We start from the raw sequence: 25,508 nt of genomic DNA, 5'->3' as shown, positions 1-25,508 counted from the left end.
ATGGTATTCTATATCAAACTAAACGTAATATTTATGGTTGTAAAACGTAATATTATCACAGGTAAGTTCAACGCCTCGAAATGAGTTGTCTTCAATTATACGTGAACTACCTATGACTTGAAGGTAAGTGAACTCGTGTGACAACTGTGGCCATGTAAAAAAATAATTTTCCATGGTTGACAATAATATTAAGCAACAGAAAATTTGACGATGATGATGATGATGATGATGATGATGATGCTTGTTGTTTGAAAGGGGTTAACATCTAGGTCATTGGTCCCCAACAGATAAATTATGTGAATATGCTGTATCATTCCGTGTCCCTATAATAACATTCTTATCTTTAACTACTTTCACAGTTTTCGAAGACGCCGTGGTGTCAGAATTCTGTCCCACGGGAGTTCTTTTACTTACTGGTAACTGTATCGATACAAGGCTCACGCATCTGAGCACCTTCAAATATCACCTATATCGAGCACACCAACTTGAGTTCACAGGAAAACCCTTCCAACTGTATGTCTCCGATCTGATTGAGATTTGGTACAACGACTTCAGTAGGAATACTGGCCGCTCATCCCGCGTTTACCTGCTTCTCCCAGCTCACCCCTCTCTATGCGGTGCTTAAATGAGCAAACTTTGACATCCCAAGGCAGATTCTAAATATAAGACTTACGGATGGAAGAGATTCCTTGTTAGAAGGCAACGATTTGCCGCCTTAGCTAGTCAGCCGGTTTCTGTGTTGCAACCTTGATATGCTCACCACAACAGACGCCACGATACCGTCTATCTTTGCCAAATAAAATGACGATCAGCTTGTGTCCAGCGTTCGATTCAGACAACTATCGGTGATATTTGGGAGTGTTTAAAAGTGATACCTCCGTATCATTGGTTTATGGAACAATAGTTTTTCACCTCAGCATCTCTTAACCGCGAAGGAAATTAATTCACGTTAAAGAAAATTATTATTATTATTATTATTATTATTATTATTATTATTATTATTATTATTATTATTATTATTATTATTATTATTATTATTATTATTATTCCGTTCATCATATTTCATTTCCGTCTCATATTAGCCAAATATCCTTCCTTTTCCAATCGAAACGTATCAGATTTGTAGGTCACGAGGTCGACCTCGTGGTTCGCTCCTTTTAAACAACATCAGCAACAACAACAATCATAATTATCTTTTCAGGATTTCACAGCAATTTTCCTACTTCTTTATGTCATCGTTATCCGCGATGCGTTCTAAATGTTTGCAGGTTCCCTGATTAAGGGAAGTATAGATCCTCTTTCTTCAGTCGCGATGATGTAAGTTCTATACCCTATCAGTTAGTCGAGACACTCCTATCAAGATATACACTGGCGGAAAATGAAATCCTCACACCAAGAACACATTAGTTGAGAGGAATGCAATTTAGACTAAGCAATTGTCTGGGTAACATATTTATTTGATTAACGTTTCAGGTCATAGGTTCAAGTATGCTCGAGAAGACATGTGACATGGTTGTACATAGATAATCCCTGTAGTCGCCACGATTTTGAATACAAACATGTACGCGTGCGTGCATTGTGTCGAACATATGCCGTATGTAATTCTGTGGAATGAAGTTTCACGCCTGTTCTGGGCCTACTTGGTCAGTCTAATTAGCAACGGTTAATGATGATATTGGATGACGCATGATTTCTCGTCCCATAAATGCTCTGTGGGTAAACGACCAGGTGATCTGGCAGGCCAAGGCAACTGATCGACACTCGGTATACTGCCGAGCATGTTGGATGACAGCAGTGGCATGAGGATGGGCGTTCAGTCACTATTTTGACGTACAAATCAGCTTTCAAGGTTCTTGGGATAACGACGAGAGTGCTCCTGCTGTCAAAGGAAATCGATCTCAAGACCATAACTTCTGGTTTATGTCCAGTGTGACTACGCCACTGACAGCTTGGTTCCAAGTGTTCATCTGGCCTCTTTCTTACCAAACTACAGCGATCACCGACACCGAGACAGAAGGGCTCTCATCTGAGCGCACAACAGATCTCTACTCCGGACCCTTATGAGCTCTAGCTTGTCATCGTCGAAGTCACAGATGGCAGTGATTCGGAGCTAGTGGCATGAACGCTACATGTTTTCTGGCTTGGAGCTATATCTCAAGTAATGAATTTAATACCTCCAGTTATCTGTGTAACCGGCCCCGCGGTGTAGGGGTAGCGTGCCTGCCTCTTACCCGGAGGCCCCGGGTTAGATTCCCGGCCAGGTCATGGATTTTTACCTGCATCTGAGGGCTGGTTCGAGGTCCACCCAGCCTACGTGATTACAATTGAGGAGCTATATGACGGTGAGATGGCGGCCCCGGTCTTGAAAGCCAAGAATAAAGACCGAGAGGATCCGTCGTGCTGACCACACACCTCGTAATCTGCAGGCCTTCGGGCTGAGCAGCGGTCGCTTGGTAGGCCATGGCCCTTCGGGGCTGTTGCGCCATGGGGTTTGGTTTGTTAGTTATCTGTGTGACTCTGGTGCCAACTGAAGGTCTAATCGCTGCTGCGGATGCAGTACGATCAATCACAGCCATGCGGCTAACACGGCGGTCTCCGTAGTGGCCAGTGTGCGATCGGGCATTCGTCTTCTTGAGACAGTGCCTGCCCGCGACCAATTTTACAACACTGTTGCACTGCAATATCCCGGAAAGAAGATCCACTATCTTGTAGCCCTATTACACGACCTCGTTCAAACTCAGTAAGCTGCTGATACTGCCTTCTTCATCTTAAAGGAATGTTTGACTCACACCTACCTCACAGCGTCAAAACCGGACGCTGACAAGCTCACGAAGTGTAACCGGGCGTATTTGAAGTAATCTTTCTTTCAAGGTTATCGTGGCGCTGCTAGCACCACCACTCTTCGTCGACTAGCCCAAAAATTTGAATAGGCGTGATTTTTCAGTTGTGCAAACATGCTTCCCGAATTTCGTTTATCTAGCAAAACTACTTCCTGGTGTTGAAATTTCATTTTCGGCCAATGAATGACCAAGCATTTTGAAGAATTCTCTGATCATTTTAAATGTTTTTTTAAAATGATTTAAGCATGCATTCTGTATTGTGAGATTGATAAAAATCTCAGAAATGGTGCCACGTAAATTCTTGGTAGCAGTCACTCTATCCCTACTTTCACGAATAATTACCTTGGTTCTACAACCATGTGCATGTGGCGCTGAGATGAGCGCTTGGACGAGTTTATGGAGTGCCAAAGAAGTGCAGCCCACCTAACAGGTTCCTTGAACATTCATCATTTTCATCTTGACTGACCCGAAGTAGCTCCACCCCAGTCAGCATCGCCGACGTTTCAACGCTAGTTAGTTTTAATTATGTGTATATTATTAGCAGCCCTGCCCCGTTCTCATGCCACGGTACAGTCTCTGATCCTCTGTAGCAGGCGCCGATATTCAGTGCCATCGAAATACATAAATCATCTACATAGTTCTCATATCGGCCTATTTTTGCAGAATTATTACGTAATTCAAATCCTAAATCTGCAATCAGAGTTTATTACTGGATTTGTTCGGACAATAATTCGCCTACGTGCGTACTTTACACACAGGTTTTGCTATAGAATATAATGTACTTCCTCATTCATTCATTCATTCTTTAAAACCGAGAAAAAAGCTGCGCGGTTTGGGGCACGTAGCTATCAGCTTGTATTCTTCCGTTCAACTTGCATTACTTGCTGTCGGCAGCCCTGAGGATGGTTTTCCCTCGTTTCCCATTTTCACACCAGGCAAGTGCTGGGGCTGTACCTTAGTTAAGGCCACGGTCGCTTCCTTCCCACTCCTAGCACTTTCCTGTCCCATCGTCGCCATAAGAATTATCAGTGTCGGCGTGACGTAAAGCAATTGTAAATCATTAAAATAATACATTTTAAAAATCGTAACTCATTTGCAGTGAACTCCATCTCATCACAAGTCTCCCATTGCAGCAAACTCGGTGGCTTCTTCTGCATCCAGGATTCTTAAATCGAACTTTAAAAATATGTATAACTATCATCTCCTAGACTTTCCCTTCGTTATTTATCTCCTTTGTAGCTTACTCTCATCCCTTCACCTGACTCGATCCAAGGACCGATGCGTGTACATAAATCTATCCAACGTGTCTGTTCTTAACTTAGCTTTTATCATCCTCTGCCGTTGTTATTACCTGTTCGAGCAAGTAATGATGATGATGATGATGATACTGATGATGATGATAATTTCGTGTGGCTATTTCTAGCCGAGTGCAGCCCTTGTAAGGCAGACCCTCTGATGAAGATGGGCGGCATCTGCCATGTGTAGGTAACTGCGTGTTGTTGTGGTGGATGATAGTGCCATGTGTGGTGTGTGAGTTGCAGGGATGTTGGGGACAGGATAAACACTCAGCCCCAGAGCCCTTGTAATAAACCAATGAATGTTAAAATCCCCGACCCGACCTGTAATCGAACCCGGGACCCTCTGAACCGAAGGCCACAACGCTGACCATTCATCCAACGAGCCGGACGTGATGATGATGATGATGATGATGATGATGATGATGATGATGACGATGGTTGTTGGTTAAAGGGGGCTAACATCTAAGCTCACCATTTCCCGAGCCAGTAATCATTCTCAGCTTAAATTATGAATGAAATATAATTTACCAGCCCTATCTTCACTCCCGTACACTAAATTTCGCCTACAAATATACTTTTGTAAGGGCAACTCTGCCTGAAACTCAGTCCAATCTCAGAAATTAACAAGAGCCACAGGTGCGAACGTATTGCGGTAGGCTCCGTTCAGATCGTCTTCATTTCTAGAATACACAACAAGAGTATTTCTTCACCCACTCGAATTGTATCCCGAGACTGATAAAATTAGTATGAAATATAGATATCACCAGCGTGTAGAATTGCCGCTCATTGGTTTTGAAATCTGTTGGCTGAATGTAACTGGTTGAACACCCTTGAATGGAACAATGTGTAATAATTCTACGTAAATAGTTACTCGTCTTTTCTTTAGCTTCAATTAAATGCTTGTTATATGTTTAGAAATAAGAAAGTAGAAAATATATTTTTTTCCATATTTTCCCATATTTTTCCATATTTCCGTCTTTAGTAGGCCTACTTGTTTTTACATAAGGAAAGCATTAATACATTTAAAAAATTTTACGTGGTATTTTAAGTATGTTACATACTTTATTGCTTCAAAGTTATTCTTGTCAGAAAATCATCACATATTTACTTTAATATCAACAATATTTCAAAGCTGGATTTTGGTATTTCTCGGTCTTCCATTCACATTTTTATTTTGTGACCTTCGTGTGCAAGCAATTTAACTACACTAGTTTTATAAGTATGAAAATTAGATGCAATAAACGTATTCCTTAGTGCCTTATGACTAGATTTTAGGCCCCTTCTAACAATAATAATCATCATCGCCAACACAGATTGTTCTTAGGTCATTTTGCACCATTGTTATTTTATTTTTGATAAAGTCCAAATGTGTGTACATATTCAGCGCTTTTTACTGCATATAAGTCCTAGATTTGGTTGTTATAATGTTGATTAAATCACTTGTCAGTTCTACTTAACTCTGTGTCGTTATCATGCTTTCCGAGCCTGAGATCACATCAACCATAATATCTTAAATGCACTAGAATGGAGAAGAAAATATTGAGGAACTCATAATATCTTCATCACCAGTAGAATTACAGTGACAAACTATGGTGTAGTAAGCAACTGAAACTTCTTGTTCATTATATTTAATAAACAATAATAGGAAAAATATTTGTGGAATCCGGTTCAACCCACAAGGATTTTTACTGTACGTTTTTGTTATGGAAATAAAAGATATATACTTACATTATTGTCTTTTTATTCGTCACTCACTATGCTCCCAGTCAATACATTCCTTTCCTATACACCGACATTTTCTCTTAACCACAATAATAATAATAATAATAATAATAATAATAATAATAATAATAATAATAATAATAATAATAATAATAATAATAATAATAATCAAAGTTTTGTTCTTTATAGATGTAGTCCTTGAGGTCTTCATCTTCCAAATTTTTCTCACCTAGGTAGTCGTAATTAGAATCCTGGCCATTATTTTTCTTAGGGCCATCATTTCTATGGGTTTGCCTCAGTTTGTATTTCCTGAAACCAGTCCGGTGGGGAGAGATGTAATCAGTATTGCGTGTTTCTGTGGTGGTTGGTTGTGTCCTGTGTTCCGTATAGATGAAGGGAAGTGTGCTGAGAGCAACACAAACATCCAATACCCAAACCAGGGGAATTAATCATACGCAGTTAAAATAAAATGCCCGTTCTGGAATCGAGTCCGGGGCCTTCTGAACTGAAGAACTGTACGCTCACCATTCAGCCAAAGAGTCTACCATGTATGCTTTTGGAGTACCAGACGGCAAAGACTTCTACTATTCGTAATCTCGGCAACCTAAGTGGGATAGATTGGTGATCTGTCCTCTTCTCCGTCGGGTATGATAGCTGAGTGGCAGTGTGACTAACTTCTTATCAAGATGGCAGTGGTTTGAATCCCGAAGTGATATTTCGTTTTAAATCCCACTTCTCGCACACTCGTAAACAAAATGATTATTCGTTCCAATCCCTGGAATTACAATTTTATATAATTTAACTGAAGAGATTATTATTGATCAAGATACGAAGTTTTCCGAAAATTAGTTGAAATGAGCTATGTTGGTGATTTTATATTACGATTGCAATGAGAAAATTTCAACAGTAAGGAAAGTGTATTGGACAGAAAAGTAACTGAGCCATATGGTGATTAGGCTGGGGTGAACCTGTGATCAGCCATTCCCAATTAAGATGAGCTCTACACTACTTGGTTGGATATGATAGGGAGCACCCGTATCGATCCTGCTCAGCTGACAGCTCATTAACTAGAACTAATGGGGGAGGGGTGTAGGGGTCGGGGGTGCCATCTTCGACACACCCAATCTCCCACGGCATTTGTTACGTACTGCTTCCTTCGTATATTGTATATTGTTTCGTTATGAAGCAAATGGATTTCTAATTCCAGATCTTCACTGACTTCACCACTATTTATTGGAGAGCCCGATTGATGTTCTTGAATGATGAATCCTAAAAGAAGAAAGGGCTAGAATGTACAGTGTTCAAATTTTATTCTCATCTATATCAATTATTCACCTCATACATATTATATATTCATTGGCACGCTCTGTACGGCTTTAAAGCTATTTCTATTAGTTCGAGGTTACTGAGGTAAACTACTACTTTGATCAACATGAGACTATTAACAAAATAAATCGGAAAATAAACGTTCTCTTGGTTCTAATATCAATTTCTTATCTCAAGAATATTTTTTCTACCTTATTTTGCAAATTAAAATTTTTATTTTGTGCGCCTCGGTGGTGAAGTGGTTAGTGTGATTAGCTGCCACCCCCGGAGGCCCGGGTCCGATTCCCGGTTCTGCCACGAAATTTAAAAAGTGGTACGAGGGCTGGAACGGGGTCCACTCAGCCTCGGGAGGTCAGCTGAGTAGAGGTGGGTTCGATTCCCACCTCAGCCATCCTGGAAGTGGTTTTCCGTGGTTTCCCACTTCCCCTCCAGGCAAATGTCGTGATGGTACTTAACTTCAGGCCACGGCCGCTTCGTTCCCTCTTCCTTATCTATCCCTTCCAATTTTCCCATCCCTTCACAAGATCCCTGTTCAGCATAGCAGGTGAGGCAGCCTGGGCGAGGTACTGGTTCTTCTCCCCAATTGTATCCCCGACCCAGAGTCTGAAGCCCGAGGACACTACCCTTGAGACGGAAGCGCTGGGATTCCTTGCTGAGTCCGAGGGAAAAACGGACCTTGTAGTGTAAACGGATTGAGAAGGGAAGAAGAAGATAAAATAAACCTATAAATTTAAATAATCTACAAAATTTTAGGGTTCTTTGAACTCCAGAAGAAACTGAAGCTCTCATGCCTCTGGAAATATTCTCACACAGTATCAAAAAACCTAGGCTGCTAATTTCGATTTTGCTGATGTAACCTTCCTTCCCCATATCATCCCCATACTGCAATAACTAAGAAGGAAGGCCAAAAGAATAAAGTCATATCTCACCTTAAAGTGCATTTAATTTAATACCTAGGTATTTTTATAATGAATTTTCCATATTCTCTAGGCGAGGTGTTTTCTTCTTCTTCTACTACTACTACTACTACTACTACTACTACTACTACTACTACTACCGCTTTTACCACACGTGTGGGGTCTCGGGTGCGAACTGTGTCGCACATGTAGATTTGGCCATGCTTTAAGGCCAGATGCTCTTCTTGGCGCCAACCTTATATGGAAACATGTAATCACTATTGCGTGTTTCTGTAGTGAATATGAAGAGAAAATTTTGGGAACAAACACAAATAGCCAGTCGCCGAGCCAGAAGAATTAACCGAACACCTTTAAAATCCCCGACCCTGCCGGGAATCGAACCCGGGACCCTCTGAACCTAAGTCGTCAAAGTTGACCAATTCAGCCAATGAGTCGGACAGTATGCGAGGTGTTGTATGGTTACGAAATTCTGGCTTAAGAGATTAAGCAGCAGTTATTGTTTGGTAGTAAAGTTGTTGTTGCCCCTCTAAATTCGCGTAGTGTACGGCCTACAAACTACTCGTGTATTCTCCAGAATAGCACACTACAGATCAGTAGCTACCTGAAAACTGAAAGTTACGTGGTAACAAGTGTTGACAAAGTGGTCTTCGGAAGAGAAGGTTGGGGAGAGGTGCCCTGTACATTCAAGTGTAATCTCGTGGCCTCGTTGTCGCCTTCCGTATGTCACTATTGTTCCCGCCTCCGTAGTCTAGTGAACTGAGCGTAGTGGGGACCTGTACCTGATCCTGCACTGAGACCCCTTTTCTTATCCATAGGCTACCCTATACCGTATACTGTACATTGTCCTATTCCCATTTTCAGTCATTACCGTTACACTCTTTAATATGGAGAGTGCTATGACAAAAGTTATAGGCTCTAGTCAGTTCTTTTTCTTCTCCTTCTTCTTGGTTATCTGTTTACGCTCCAGGGTAGGTTTTCCCTCGGACTCAGCGAAGGATCCCACCTCTACCGCCTCAAGGGCAGTGTCCTGGAGCTTCAGACTCTGGGTTGGGCCTTAAGTTAGGTACCATCCCGGCATTTGCCTGGAGGAGAAGTGGGAAACCACGGAAGACCACTTCCAGGATGGCTGAGGTGGGAATCGGACTCACCTCTACTCAGTTGACCTCCCAAGGCTGAGTGGACCCGGTTCCAACCCTCGTACCACTTTTCAAATTTCGTGGCAGAGCCAGAAATCGAATCCGGGCCTCTGGGGGTGGCAGCTAACCACCGCACCACAGAGGCGGACTCTATTCAGTTACTTCCCTAAACAAACGTATCCTGAAGTGAAGTCACCAGATAAACCAAATCCGTATTACGAAAATGGAAAATTAAGTTGTCTTACAGAGATTACGCCACCAGCCATACGACAAACAGACATGCGCCGAATATGAGCCGTTGAAATATGCATTACAATTATTTTAAAATACCTCTTTTATTGCTCGGAACTCGAACCACTGCCATCTTGGAGAAGCTATTGACGAAATCCCCGAAAACACGTACCTTAAACATTGTATTCATTGCAATTACATAATATGTCTGCCTGCATGGCAAACTGCCTGGCCAAGACGGTAAAGACGTGATCGGTCCACCCGAAAGGACGTGGGTTCGATTCCCGTCAGGAAGTCGAAAAATTTAATAAACGAGATTTCCACTTTCGGAGGTACCCAGGGCGCTGGGGTTCACTGAATCTACACCAAAAATGATTACCAGGTTAATTCCTGGGGCGAACGCGGTCGGGCGTAGAGCTAACCACTCAACCCCAAGAAATGCCGAGGTTACGGATAGTGGAAACCTTTACCTTCCAACCCTCCCAGGGCTTTCATGCCCTGTACGGAGATGACTTTGCTTTGCTTTCTCGTGGCTAATTGGTTTGTACGCTGGCCATTGTTCCTGGGATTCCTAGGATCGAGTCCTGGCTGGGTCGATTGGCTCGTGGAATGAGTGTTTGTGCCGTTTTCGATATTAGATTTCATCCTAGGTAGGGTCGATGGCCCCACTGTGAAGGGGGTAGCATATCTGCCTTTCACGCGGAGGCCCCGGGTTCGATTCCCGGCCAGTTCAGTGTATTGTATTTGGACATGAGGGTTGGTTCGAGGTCACTCAAACTGCTTGATTACAGCCGAGAAGCTATCTCACGATGGGATGCCGATGCTGGTCTAGAAAACCAGGAATAGCGGCCTAGAAAATTCCCAGCACTGAGCATGCGTCATCTCATAATCTGCAGGCCTTTGGGCTGAACAGCGGTCACTTGGTAGGCCAAGGCCCGTCAGGGCTGTACGTCTCTCCGGACACCATACGCCATTATTTTATGATCATCAACGTAGCCTAATGTTTTGGTCCTTGATAGAAATAATAAAATATTTTTGGTTTTACGTGCCACAGACTCACGACTTTTCCGCAGATGTTCTTTAATTTCTTTTTTCTTCTTTCTTAATCTGCTTACCCTCCAGACTTGGCTCTTCCCTCAGACTCAGCGAGGGATCCCTTCTCTACCGCCTCAAGCGCAGTGTCCTGGAGCTTCAGACTCTGGGTCGGGGGATACAACTGGGGATGATGATCAGTACCTCGCCCAGGCGGCCTCACCTGCTATGACGAACAGGGGCCTTGCGGGAGGATGGGATGGTTGGAAGGGATAGACGAGGAAGAGGAAGGAAGCGGCCGTGGCCTTAAATTAGGTACCATCCCGGCATTTGCCTGGAGGAGAAGTGGGAAACCACGGAAAACCACTTCCAGGATGGCTGAGGACGGAATAGAACCCACCTCCACTCAGTTGACTTCCCGGGGCTGAGTGAACCCCGTTCCAGCCCTCGTACCACTTTTCAAATTTCGTCGCAGAGCCGGGAATCGAACGCGGGCCTCCGGGGGTGGCTTCTAATCACGCTACCCACTACACCACAGAGGCGGACAAGTTCTTTCATGCGGCAGTAAATCTACTACTGTGAGGTTGGCGGATTTGAGCACCTTTTAAATAACACCGGACAGAGCCGAGTTTGAACAGGGAAACTTGGACTCCAAATGGCCAACGCTTTTAATATCTTAGCCACTCCGCCCGGCTCATTTTAAAAGTGTCCGGCTCCATGGCTAAATGGTTAGCGTGCGGGTCTTTGGTCACATGGGTCCCGGGTTCGATTCCCGGCAGGGTGGGGATTTTTAACCATCGTTGGTTGATTTCTCTGGCACGGGGACTGGGTGTATGTGTCGTCTTCATCATCATTTCATCGTCATCATGATGCGCAGGTCACCTAAGGGAGTCAAATATAAAGACCTGCACCTGGCGAGCCGAACATGTCCTCGGACACTAAAAGCCATAGGGTCTACGCCATTTCATTCCATTCTAAAAGTGTAATATTGAATACTAGTGAAGATATAGCCTTATTCACATGTTACTGTCAATAAGAAAGCCGGCCCTCTGGTGTAGGCGTAGCGTGCCTGCCTCTTACCCGGAGGCCCCGGGTTCGATTCCCGGCCAGGTCAGGGATTTTTACCTGGACCTGAGGGCTGGTTCGCGGTCCACTCAGCCTAAGTGATTAGAATTGAGGAGCTATCTGACGGTGAGATAGTGGCCCCGGTCTAGAAAGCCAAGAATAACGGCCGAGAGGATTCGTCGTGCTGACCACACTACACTTCGTAATCTGCAAGCCTTGGGGCTGGGCAGCGGTCGCTTGGTAGGCCAAGGCCCTTCAAGGGCTGTAGTGCCATGGGGGTTGGTTTGGTTTGGTTTTACTATCAATAAGAAAACGTGGTCGAAGTTAAAAACCATACACATCCGACCTCGGATTCCAGTTGACAATGGAACGTTATATAAGCCTTCCCTCTGTTTTAATTACAATATTAGTTATAATGCCCGTGAGAGTTTTTAACACCACTTGTAGTATCCCTCTTTGATGAGAGCGAAATTAATTTACCAGATTTCTACAATATGCAATCTAATGATGCAGGTCTCTGATACTGAAGTACAGGTACTGATAAATGCCAAACAATCGTGCAGGGATTTGATCCTGTAACATTTAACATGTGCGCTATCCTATTTTACATGAAAATTCACAGCCTGTTTCCAGTCATTCGACCGGGTCAGGGTTGGAATGCATGAAGCTCCCATCTAGCGGCGTGGGTGGAATTGTGCCGGCTGCCGAAGCCTGTCGCACTCCTCTGGGGCAATGATTAATGACTGACAGATGAAATGACATCATACTGCTGGAATGAATGATGACAGGGAAAACCAGAGTACCCCAAGAAAAACCTGTCCCGATTCCGCTTTGTCCGGCACAAATCTCACATGGAGTGACTGGGATTTGAACCACGGAACTCAGCGATAATGTGCCGGTGCGCTGTTGCCTGAGCCAAGGAAGCTCTGTGCTATTCAATATGACCACGTAAAGTTTATTTAACTCACCATGCCCCGTTACAACAAGAACACGAAGCAATCAGTCAATATACGGATACTATAACGTCTAAATATGTGGCACTTGTGCTCGCGTTAGTTCAACAGGTTAATGTCTAGTGCATGTGAATTTACACTAAGTATTTATTTATTCAGCACTCCGAGAGTATTTGGTAGGCCTATATGGTGCACAGTGTGCTAAAATGCCGTCAGTAGTGATGTTCTTACTGTTAAAAAAAGGTCATGTCATTATTTAAGGCTGAAGTAGCGCATTAGCTGTCAGGCAAGTCGATTAAACAAGAGTTTTAGTTGCTATCAACGCACTCTACCGCCGATTCTCGTAGTCATTCACGTAGTGGTTTCTTGCGCAACTCTAAACAGGTCTGTGTCTGGTCCCGACTGGTTATTACGAGTGTAACCGGAGCCGCGTTGGTCGTGCTATCTAGCGGCAGATGAAGGAACTCCGTAGTAGCACTGGCTGGAGAAGTGAAAATGGAGGGGAGAATACATTATGGCTGCGAGAAATGGTGGGGGAAGGGAGTGGTTGTGGTGGGGACGAAGGACCGGAGCACGTGGCCATTGTTTATGTTCTCTATCGACTAGACGTTTCACAGGAATTCCAGCATAAACAGGATCAATAGGCACTTGTCACGTCGGAAATAAAGTAATAAATCCTCTTCGAAGAACAGTCTACCGAGGCGTGAAATAAGTTCTTACTCAGATAAACCTCCCATTGAGACAGGAGGTATATGACGTGGTCAGACAGTTCCCTGGAAAACACATTGCTAACTTCAATATTGTTCAGTACGAAGAGTTCCTCCTTTTCAATCCTCAGTTTAACAATTTCGTTCCCAAACGTCCCCGATGTGAGCGCCAATTACTTGCTTCTCCCAAAATCTAAATGTAAAGAAAACCATCATATGTGACTAACTGTAAGCATGCAGGAGCGAATGACAAGGAAGGAAGCAAGAAAACTTTACTTCTAGTCGACCGTTGGCATTGTGTCCGTAGCCATGTAACGTGAATGTGGATTCCAAATAGCAAGTATGTGATGTTCTCGTTTCGAAATCACTACGTGCACTGTTAGGGGTGGTGTAGTGGTTAGTGTGATTAGCTGCCACATCCAGAGGCCCGGGTTCGATTCCCTGCTTTGCCACGAAATTTGAAGAGTGGTACGAGGGGGGAAGACGGGGTCCACTCAGCCTCGGGAGGTCAACCGAGTAAAGGTGGGTTCGATTCCCACCTAATCCATCCTGAAAGTGGTTTTCCGTGGTTTCCCACTTCTCCTCCAGGCAAATTTCGGCATGGTATCTAACTTAAGACCACAGCCACATCCTTTCCTCTTCCTTATCTACCCGTTCCAATCTTCCCATCCCCCAGCAAGGCCCCAGTTCAGCATAGCAGGTGAGGCCGCCTGGGCGAGGTACTGGTCATCCTCCCCAGTTGTATCCCCCGACCCAGAGTCTGAAGCTCCAGGACACTGCGCTTGAGGCGGTAAGGGTGGGATCCCTCGCTGAGTCTGCTGCCCTTGAAGATAAACAGATAAATAATAATAATAATAATAATAAGAAGAAGAAGAAGCACTGGAATGGGAAAGTCAGCCGGAGAGTAAGAATATGGTAGACGAGTGGTATAATTAGAATGAAAAGTTGTATCGAGAAGGATATGAAACAATGGAATGAGCGAAGGATTGATATAAAGAATCGACAAACTGATTGGTTTGGAAGAGGAGGCAATGTATGTTGAGTACTCAGATAGGACGCTGGCTGAATCCCTAACAACTCTAACATAGGCTACTCTGGGCTTCAGAGAAGGAATGAAGAATGAGGTAATTTCCCGTTTTTACTCACTGAATCAGAAGGTATTATTACATACCGATGGATTTCTTGTAAAACCTCGTATGTCCCAATGTTCTTCCTACCCATAATATTCCTCAAGACTGGTCACGCCTCCCAGCCACACATTTATTTGCAGTCTATCAGATTCGTTATGTTCATTTTCCTATGCGAATGTGTAAAGGAAAATGGACCGTACCATACCGTATTCTAGGGATGTTGTTTGCATGGCAAATTTACGCACTCCTGCAGCATAATGTATTTAAGATTCATTTTCCTTTACATGTTAACACAGGAAAATGAATACAACGAAATTTATTGTAATGGACTGCATATATATAAACATATGGGTGGGATGCGTTGCCAGTCTTAAGGAATATAATGGGTAGTAAGAACACTGGGATATATGAGGTTTTAAAAGAAATCCGTCGATACATTTCAAAACATTCAAGTCCAAATAACTGTATATTTAGCTTCAATTTGCTCTAAACAAAAAACGTATTGAGGGGGAAATTCAAAGTAAGGCTTAAGTGCATTTTAAGTTCCAAACGACACTCTTGTATTTTTAAACCTATTTTTGACAGAGCATACGCTTGATAGTATATCTCATTTATTTTTGTTCCCATATCTTTCGATTTCTATCGCTTTTGCAACGTGGAATATTGCTTTTGATGATGAGAGCTGAATGGAATAACATCACAAACTATTGAGCATTACTTAACAATTAACACAATAGTTGTACTTGGGTAATTAATGATTTGAAAATGGTATACTCTTCAAAGAAGAAGTTTAATACCACGGGCAATTGCAATTTAATTCCACCCCCATCGCTCTTTTAAATTTAAAATACTCCCCCTTTATTTTAATGTTTATACTCAATTCAAAAGAACGTTCATTTGTAAGTACATCGGCGTTAAATAAATCGAATCCAGTGATTGTTCAGCATGGCTGAGTTTCCACTAGATATATTTTACAATCTGATAGAAAAAGACTGGAATGGAAAACTGGTAAATTCCACCTCACAAGATGTTCCCCAGCATATTGTTATCAGTTTACATTTCTTCCTTAAGTTCGGATCGAAAACGAACTAAATTCTCATAGTTAAAAATCACTTTTGCTGTATACTACTTACATATTCGAAGATTTTAATTTAATGTTAAATTTAGTTACGCCTAGACTATATTTATTCCTCAGATTTACGGCTATGTGAATTCCCAGTAGATCCACCACTAGCTGCCATACTAACACAGTCCAGGCGACACTGAAGAGGCGTAGGCCTACTAGAGAAGTAAAGAGAGAAGTGGTTCCCGTTGTTCTCCTCATTGAGTCAGGAGGTGCTATTAGTCTACATATACTAGATGCCAAGCCTGCTAAAACTCACACACTACATTATCCTAATGAGGGATACAGTTGATATAAAGAACTGGCTACATAAGGAATAGCATTACTATCGGCGTCAATACCTCAGTCACTGGGCGAGTTGGCCGTGTGGTTAGGAGCGCGCAGCTGTGAGCTCGCATCCGGAAGATAGTGGGTTCGAACCCCACCGTCGGCAGCCCTGAAGATGGTTTTCCGTGGTTTCCCATTTTCACACCAGGCAAATACTGAGGCTGTACCTTAATTAAGGCCACGGCCGCTTCCTTCCCATTCCTAGACCTTTCCTGTCCCATCGCTGCCATGAGACCTATCTGTGTCGGTGCGAGGTAAAGCAAATAGCAAAAAAAAAAAAAAAAAAAGAAAAAAAAGAAAAAGGGCACCGCTGGATTCTGTGGTTCAAATCCCGGTCACTTCATGTGAGATTTGTGCTGGACAAAGCGTATGAGGGACAGGTTTTTCTACGGGTACTCCAGTTTTCCCTGTTACCATTTATTCCAGTAACACTCTCCAATATCATTTCATTTCTTCTGTCAGTCATTAATCATTGTCCAAGAGGAGTGTGTCAGGCTTCGACAGTCGGCACAGTCTAGCTGCTAAATGGGAGCTTCATTCATTCCATATTGACCTGGTAGAATGACTGTCAAAGTCAAGGATGACTCTCAAACAGATGAATGAAAGTAATATATTGATTTTATCTCATAGACAAAAGGAACATATTATATAAACTTTATTCAGGATATCCCAGTTAGTACTGGGGTCGGTGGACCCTCAAGGCTCATTTTGGTTTAGGCCTGGAAATTGTGGTTGGATGCCCTCTCTGACACCATGTGATTTTTGAGAGATGAAAATTCCAACCTACGACTGACCAAGATTTGTACTTCAGCCTTCCGGGTGAGAAGCCAGCAGCTAATCCACACCCGCCCCCACTATAAGAATATAGGCCTATATATAAATATTGCATTGAAATCAGTACATACTGTATGCCTCACTGCTCTGATGTTATTGATGTTTGTAGTTATTTACGCGTCCGTAGCGTAACGGTTAGTGTTATTATCTGCCGTTCTCACGGGCCCGGGTTCGGTTGCCGGTATTGCGAGAAATTTAAGATTGGCAGGAGGGCTGGTATGTGGTTGAAATGGTACTTGAAGCTCACCTCCATTGGGGGTGTGCCTGAAAAGAGCTGCACAAGCTCTGGATGAAGACACGAGTATACTTTTTATTTACCATTCACATTTAATACATTTATTTTACAATTAACACTAACAATATTAATCATTTCTGTGGCTATAGTAGATTGGCACAACTGCTGTATGGCAGATTCTTCGATCAGGTTGGGCAGCGTCGTCTGTCCTAGTTAGTTAAGTGCACTTCATGTGTGTTGTGAGGTGTATGAGAAACAGGAATTAAAGCTTAAAATGTCATGTCTGGTGTCCTAACCCGAAACACTGCGGTCCAATGACAAGAACGCTACAGAGACATATTTTAAAGTGTTTTTTTCTTCTTTCTTTCTTAATCTGCTTACACTCCAGGGTTGGTTTTTCCCTCGGACTCAGCGAGGGACCTCACCTCTACCGTCTCAAGGGCAGTGTCCTGGAGTGTGAGACATTGGGTCGGGGGATACAACTGGGTAGGATGACCAGTAGCTCACCCAGGCGGCCTCACCTGGTATGCTGAACAGTGGCCTTGACGGGGAATGGAAATATGGGAAGATTGGAAGGGAAAGACAAGGAAGAGGGAAGTAAGCGCCGTGGCCTTATGTTAGGTACCATCCCGGCATTCGCCTTGAGGAGAAGTGGGAAACCACGGAAAACCACTTCTAGCATGGCTGATGTAGGAATCGAACCCACCTCTACTCAGATGACCTCTCGAGGCTGTGTGGACCCCATTCCAGCCCTCGTACCACTTTTCAAATTTCGTGGCAGTGCCGGGAACCGAACCCGGGCCTCCAGGGGTGGCAGATAATCACACTAACCACTACACCACAGAGGCGGACAGTGTTTTTTTAATTTAATTTTTAAATCACATTTTGCTTTACGCCGCACCGATATAGATAGGTCTTAAGGCGACGATGGTATATGGAAAGAGTGGGAGTGGGAAGGAATCCACTGTGAAATATCTTCAGCGCTGGTGACAGTGTGGTTCGAACCCAATATATCCTGAATGCAAGCTCAAAGATAACCGCATGGCCAAATCGCTCGGTTAACTTTACATTGCAACTAATGTTTTACAGAAATAATTGAGTAGATCAATAATAACAACTCGTAGTCCTTGGCAGGAGTCTGTTTTGGAGCAATTGATCTTGGATATTACCCTGCTTATTATCGTGTATCTTTTATTCAAGTATGATTTCCGTAGTCGATAACAAAATGAATTTGCCGACTTCAAATAATGATATCCAAATTGGAGATGGTTTTCCGTAATTTTCCACTTTCACACCAGGCAAATGATGGGGCTGTACCTTAATTAAGGCCACGGCCGCTTAGGGCAGGATAGACTGGCATGGAGAGCTATATCCAACCAGTAAGTTGTAGAAATTACGTCATAACATGCAGTTAAAGAAATAACAATACTTGTGAAACAGAACTGTCCCTTGCTTTTTATTCACCTTGTTCGTCTTTCTTTTTGAAATAGGATATTATTTGACGTCATATATAGGCCTATTCATTGTCTTACCAATAACCAATAGAAAATACTATTTGTACTTATTTAATGAACCCTTTAGGTCCATATTGAGGGATACCTACCTTCCTTACCTATCAGCAAAGTTCATGAGATCTGTCTCTTGGGTCGTTTCGGGTTCTTCGTCACTTGCTGAGGTAAAGGTAGGGTTCATTAATTCTAATCTATCTACCGGAATGAAAGGTCTGTTTAAAAGATTCCTATTTATTCAGGAAAATTCTGAAGCATGTCAATGGTATCATAGAAGTCAATTGTGTCCACTGGACACCACAATCATTTTTACATAAACGTCAGAACACTGGTGTGAGACTTTAACGTAACTGCCTGATGGGCATTCTTACTAGAAACCATTGTCTCAATTATTAATCATTTAAGAAAGGAAAGTCTGGAAATCCTTAAATTCGACTTCCATGTGAGACCACATGTACCATCATAGTGATTCGTTATGGTCCAGCCCTCGTAACACGAACTCTGGACTCTGAGTATAATTAAGGCCGTCCAATCGGTGTGTGCCACACAGTGGTTCTACGGCATGGACCCTTAATTGAATCGATGTGACCTGCGTCTATGTCATGGACCGACATGTAATCTTCTAAGTTACTTTAAAGTCATTGTGGATGATGACCGCAAGGAAATGATGCTACGATGGCATATGGCCCTAATCTAAATCACTGAGGTTGATGACCCCCTGACCATCCAAGTTTCTAGGCTGAAGGCTAAACACAATTAAGTTACATCGGTTTATGACCAAAGTTCCACTTTACTATCCCCAGCACATTCACTGCTCAATCAATCAAAGTTCAATAATTACAACAATAGCAATGCTCACAAACTTTGTGGCAGTAAAATCCATTTCCTTCGGATATGTCCCCTTAATCGTTACTTTACATGTTAACATTCCCCAGAAAACAAACTAAAATTTCCAGAATGCATCTCCAAGTTATTCGCTTGATTAAAGTTATTTCAAATGCGGTTTCACTGAATTTAATAATTAAATAAATTTAAATGATTTAACGAAATATTAACGAAAAACAAATTTTATCTCCGCGGACTCTGGTTTCTTCACAAATTTCTACGCAGCTGTGATGTGAGTTCAATATTGCGACGTTTATCTGGCTGGAAAAGAATTTTACATAATTCATGTCCAGCTATATATATCCTGTCTCGTGATATCACGCTTAAAAATCTAATCTAGTCCTAACCGTTATTAACACTTGGATATCCTAATAATCTACGTACAAACCAAACAACTCGCCATATAATTACGATGTTATATCTCGTCATTACCATTATGAATTTTGCACACCCCTCACAGACAAACCGATCATCACGACCATCGCTCTATATTTTGGACAACCCTGAAATTGGGTTACTCTGTTCCTTATATTCAAAGTTCGTGATTTCAAATGTTCATTACGTCCCCATTTACAGTATTTCACAATACTTAGATCATTACCGGCTATGAATTTCAACTAAATCCAGCATTTTAACGTTTCCCCTGGCCGAGAATTACAGTACAATCTCAACTCCACTCTTTCCCGTTACATCCCCGCTCAGCCGAGGCCTCTCACCCCCAGTTCGCTTGGCAGTTACATGAAACACCTGTTTGTTCCAGTTGACTGGCTTCTCAAAATGCTCACCTTTTAAACTCTGACGACATAATTAAACAAATGCGATATTCTAACCAACAAAATGCACAGATTATGCTTCAAGATGCCCACACTAATTATACGCGTCGCCAATTTATACCGCTATGGATTTCTATGAATTTCTTTCCATTCTCGACATTATAAAATATTCCTCGGGCTATCATGTCCCGGCTTCAAATGACAGGACTCTAACCTGATTCGCACATCTCATCTCAACTCATATAAAACATTCCTCGGGCTTCCGTGTCCCGGCTTCAATGACAGGTCCAACCTGATTCACAAAACTAACCTCTGTTTCCCAGCTCCACAATTATCATCGACAAAGAACTGGAATAAAATCCTCACTAGAAATCCCGACGTCTAATATCGCACAATGCATTAATCATGAATAACTTCGCATAAATGATATCGTATTTAATAACTTGATTTTTACGAGAAATGACTGAAACATTCTACTAGATCTTTTATTGTCAGTCAGACACAGTTTAAAATGGGCATAGAAAAACGTTTCTCTCCGTGACCAAATTCATCACCCTAGGCTCTCACCCGACAGCGCGCTTCCACTCAAATGAAAATGAGTGACCATGGATTATTATTCTTAACGTCAAATTGCAGACAGGAGAATTTTACGTCGAATGAACATCTTAATTTGACATCACAAAATATAGGCAGTACACTCACACGGATGACGATCTACATTGGACGTGATATCACTTCGGAACCCTATGCAATAACTTTTTTACGACATTATACGGCACTCGCAATACTTCAAAAATTAATCCAAGAGGAAAATAAAACAAATGACTCTTTTATTCGTACTCTCACATTTACAAAACTTAGTAGGGGTGACCACTGCGTCGTATATCCCCATTCAAATACAAGAAATCACGAGACAAGATATGAGAGGTAGTAAGATGGAAAGTCACCTACCTCATGTCGTCACGCCAGTGTTCGTCATAGGGCCCACCTGTGACCCTGGCATTTTATTTAGCCATTTTTACATTCATGGCTGTACATATCATTGTGTTTCTTCAGGTTTCCTGGAATAAAGCATTAAAAAAAAGAAAATACCCTTCACTTGTTTGCTTGAACGCACACGATGGACTACAATTATTTCCGCACACGAATTACTCAATCACATTAGAATTTATTCAGTACTTTGACAGTCCTATCTGGTACAATTATTTCACTCCTCATGGAGTCAAGACTTAGCCGCAATGGCTAAAATCTGCAGTTGAACTCAGTCTACTTTCGTTGGTTTGATTTCGCAGAGCAGCTCAACAATTTTTCGTCCGCTTTGTATCACAAATGCCGGAGAAGGAGCCTTCGTCATGGCGTCCCTTCATATTTATAGCAGTTACCCCCTCTCTTCGGATCTCTCCCTTTGCCGCCAAGAAAATTTCTACAAATTTTCTGACTTACCTAAACTGCAATTTCAAGAGTTTTGAAAGTGACTACATGCTTGCTACATTTCTGGCGGTAGTGTTCACGGACATTTAAAATTTTTACGGGTTTGATTTGTGAGATGATTGACCTCCTTTGATAGGCACTATATTTTTTTGACTTGGCGTGGTCACGCCATGTACACGCGCTTTGAAATAGTTCATAAAAATGACTTGAGATTCTTCCGCCGTCGACACGTGTGGTTGACGTCACGTACCCCAGAGCGTGGGACCGAAGGTAATCACCCCCTCGTCACGTGTCAAATCCATGCTATCAAGAATCCAACTTTTAGTTTAATTGTTACATTATGCATAATGTTCTTAGGGCACAAAGGTCATGGGTTCACTACCAAACACGACTACTTCGGTCAGGTTTGACATCATCATCATGAGATCTGGAGGCGGAAACCACCATTGGTCTAAAGAGAAGATAATCTATCACTAGATATAATGTTGGTAATTTATATAAAACAACTTATTTATGTATAATGAGAGCTACAGATTTTACGTAGGCCTATGTTGGGAGAATTTATAGCTCGAGTTGTATGATTTTGACTCTTTAGCAAATAACTAGTAAATGAAGTAATTAGTGATAATAAAAGTCAAAAAATATAAACCATATCATCCCCTTTAGAGAACAAAACATTAAGCACTGAAATGTACTATTTTATTTTTCCATTCAAATTCTCTGGGTCGTTATCGGCTTCATCTGAACAGTTACGAGCTGTTCATTGAGCGCTCTGTGGTCAAATGTATTACTAAAGACACTGATGTTAAGGCCAATGAAGTTTCAGTGCGTTTTGCTAATGAATTTACATTTTAAAAATAAGGCATAAAATCAAAGCGATACAACGAAAACGATGATATTGTGACGATGGCCAGCTGTGATTGGTTCTAATTCCGGTAGTTTCTACCATTATTGAGAGAAAGAGCTCTAATATGAATTCTGCACACACTGTAAGTATCCAAGGAATCTCGAATTCACTGAAGAATCCATTTAATGAGGATGAAACATGCATAAAATTAATAAGATTAATGGGCTGACAAATTCATCTGAAATACACTGACTGACAGAGCAAATGCAACACCAAGAAGGAGTGGTCAGAACTTTATGCCAATTGCAGGGTAGACTGACGTCACTGAGGTATGCTCATGATGTGAAATGCGCCGCTGTGCTGCGCACGTAGCGAACGATAAATGGGACACGGCGTTGGCGAATGGCCCACTTCGTACCGTGATTTCTCAGCCGACAGTCATTGTAGAACGTTTTGTCGTGTGCCACAGGACACGTGTATAGCTAAGAATGCCAGGCCGCCGTCAACGGAGGCATTTCCAGCAGACAGACGACTTTACGAGGGGTATGGTGATCGGGCTGAGAAGGGCAGGTTGGTCGCTTCGTCAAATCGCAGCCGATACCCATAGAGATGTGTCCACGGTGCAGCGCCTGTGGCGAAGATGGTTGGCGCAGGGACATGTGGCACGTGCGAGGGGTCCAGGCGCAGCCCGAGTGACGTCAGCACGCGAAGATCGGTGCATCCGCCGCCAAGCTGTGGCAGCCCCGCACGCCACGTCAACCGCCATTCTTCAGCATGTGCAAGACACCCTAGCTGTTCCAATATCGACCAGAACAATTTCCCGTCGATTGGTTGAAGGAGGCCTGCACTCCCGACGTCCGCTCAGAAGACTACCATTGACTCCACAGTATAGACGTGCACGCCTGGCATGGTGCCGGGCTAGAGCGACTTGGATGAGGGAATGGCGGAACGTCGTGTTCTCCGATGAGTCACGCTTCTGTTCTGTCAGTGATAGTCACCGCAGACGAGTGTGGCGTCGGCGTGGAGAAAGGTCAAATCCGGCAGTAACTGTGGAGCGCCCTACCGCTAGACAACGCGGCACATGGTTTGGGGCGCTATTGCGTATGATTCCACGTCACCTCTAGTGCGTATTCAAGGCACGTTAAATGCCCACCGTTACGTGCAGCATGTGCTGCGGCCGGTGGCACTCCCGTACCTTCAGGGGCTGCCCAATGCTCTGTTTCAGCAGGATAATGCCCGCCCACACACTGCTCGCATCTCCCAACAGGCTCTACGAGGTGTACAGATGCTTCCGTGGCCAGCGTACTCTCCGGATCTCTCACCAATCGAACACGTGTGGGATCTCATTGGACGCCGTTTGCAAACTCTGCCCCGGCCTCGTACGGACGACCAACTGTGGCAAATGGTTGACAGAGAATGGAGAACCATCCCTCAGGACACCATCCGCACTCTTATTGACTCTGTACCTCGACGTGTTTCTGCGTGCATCGCCGCTCGCGGTGGTCCTACATCCTACTGGGTCGATGCCGTGCGCATTGTGTAACCTGCATATCGGTTTGAAATAAACATCAATTATTCGTCCGTGCCGTCTCTGTTTTTCCCCAACTTTCATCCCTTTCGAACCACTCCTTCTTGGTGTTGCATTTGCTCTGTCAGTCAGTGTATATTAACTGATGATTAATTTAGTTTCCGTGAGCCCAGTCTCGTTTTGTTGATTGGGTTCATCATGTAAAACCTGCATGCATGCAACCGTGACAATGGCGTCATCTCAATATGTGGTAGCTTTTGCTGCTGAAGTTCTCATGTAACACAAGCACGATCACGATGTGACCTCAAGGTGGAGTTAGAGATCTGACTTGACTTGCTCTAGTCTATAGCTACCTGGCTTGTTACATCTGACGGAAGAGAGGATTACAACTACACACCTCATTAGTTTAGTCACGCAAACATTGAAAACTATCTATGCATCCGTTCATTAAGTGAGATGATTAGAATTCCAGGTGGAATATAATAGAATATCTTAGATTATTATACTTATTTTAAAATCTAGAACTAAGGACGTAAACAGTACCTGGTTTCGCGAAAAATGAATTTTGACCAAACGCCAATCCCTCAATCATTAAATTAAAGTTTTCACCAAGGGACTAACAGCCATTTCTGAGTCCGAATAACGTACGATTTCATATCGTATGCTGTTATTTTGTAGAACATGTCTTCGGAACATTTATATGAACTATTTATGTTGTAATTCTAACGTTTCTGTTTCACTTTAAACAGCGACAAAAATGATTTCGAGACAGGTGGTGTAGGACCAACAGACCTGTTGAATATGTTTTCTAAGAAGCCTCGAAAGTTGGATTTTATATTGCAAACTGACATAGTATTCACGGCAAAACTGTTGATCTTGTTTTTATTGTTCTTGTTCTGCATTTTATTATAATATTTTCTAGTGTATTGCAGTCTAAATATAAACATAATTCACTTTTATCAGTGTCCTTATAATGACACGCACAAGCACCTACATTGTGTTCTCTCAACACCCCTCCCCCCCCCCCCCGCCATCTGCCGATCCTGGCTGCGTTGCTGTTTCGAGATATTTACACAAAGCCAACATCCTTCGTATTATTTCATATTTCGTGTGAATAGTGAAGTATTGTAGGCCTATGTCAAATTAAGATAAAAACTCTATCAAGCTCGAAAATATTTATTAAAAAAAACATAAATTACTTAAGGGAAGTTTTATCATGAGGCTATACCAAGAAGTGTAGTAGTTACTTTGTTAATTAACAATTCCTGCATGTTATCTGCTATTTGCTTAAGGGCAGCAGGATGTTGGATTGTTGCTCTAAATAGGGATTTTTCAAACTAACTGTATCTATACTGAAGCAAGCCTCGGGCATGTAAATACTTAAAAAAAAAGGAACAACTACGCCAGGTCTTGAGAAGCAAGAAAGCTGCCTTGCACTTCTACATGTTTTTTATCTCGTAGCCTGCGTGGGATGGGAATTGATCCACGGCGGACAGAATGGAAGGTTAGTGACAGTGACAATCAGCTTTTCAGTTAATGATTGTTATCCATTTGATAGTTAGCCCGTAGAATGTTATCATGTTCGCCTCAAAATTGTATGTGCACTAAGGTAAGGGTTATTATGCCCGAAGGCAGGTCCGAACCTCCGCAGAGGTATTCC

The sequence above is a fragment of the Anabrus simplex genome, chromosome 1 (assembly GCF_040414725.1).
Source record: "Anabrus simplex isolate iqAnaSimp1 chromosome 1, ASM4041472v1, whole genome shotgun sequence".
Taxonomy (NCBI): Eukaryota; Metazoa; Arthropoda; class Insecta; order Orthoptera; family Tettigoniidae; genus Anabrus; species Anabrus simplex.
This window is presented reverse-complemented; position numbering follows the sequence as displayed.